The following is a 709-nucleotide window of genomic DNA, read 5'->3' as shown; positions in this document are numbered from 1 at the left end:
ATGATCAACAGTTTTCCATGATCAACAGCATTCCATGATCAACAGTTTTCCATGATCAACAGCATTCCATGATCAACAGCTTTCCATGATCAACAGTTTTCCATGATCAACAGCATTCCATGATCAACAGTTTTCCATGATCAACAGCATTCCATGATCAACAGCTTTCCATGATCAACAGCATTCCATGATCAACAGTATTCCATAATCAACAGTATTCCATGATCAACAGTATTCCATAATCAACAGTATTCCATGATCAACAGTATTCCATAATCAACAGTATTCCATGATCAACAGTATTCCATAATCAACAGTTTTCCATGATCAACAGTTTTCCATGATCAACAGTTTTCCATGATCAACAGTATTCCATAATAAACAGCATTCCATGATCAACAGTATTCCATAATCAACAGTTTTCCATGATCAACAGTATTCCATAATCAACCGTATTCCATGATCAACAATTTTCCATGATCAACAGTTTTCCATGATCAACAGTTTTCCAGAGTGGGATGGTCTTCCTTGTCCACCAGGCGTTTAGACTTGATTGATTGATTGTGATAATCCAAACCTAAAAGAAGGTTATTTACACAAATATTTACCCAGCTGATGATTTCAGTGGATCATGTTTAGCCTGGAGAAATTAAATTGGTGAACGGATTTATTGAGTCGATTAAGGAATTTGGGTTCCAGTAACTCGAGA

The sequence above is a fragment of the Cyprinodon tularosa genome, unplaced genomic scaffold, assembly GCF_016077235.1.
Source record: "Cyprinodon tularosa strain WSP-4 unplaced genomic scaffold, ASM1607723v1 ctg1317, whole genome shotgun sequence".
NCBI lineage: Eukaryota > Metazoa > Chordata > Actinopteri > Cyprinodontiformes > Cyprinodontidae > Cyprinodon > Cyprinodon tularosa.
Note: the sequence above shows the minus strand (reverse complement) of the source record.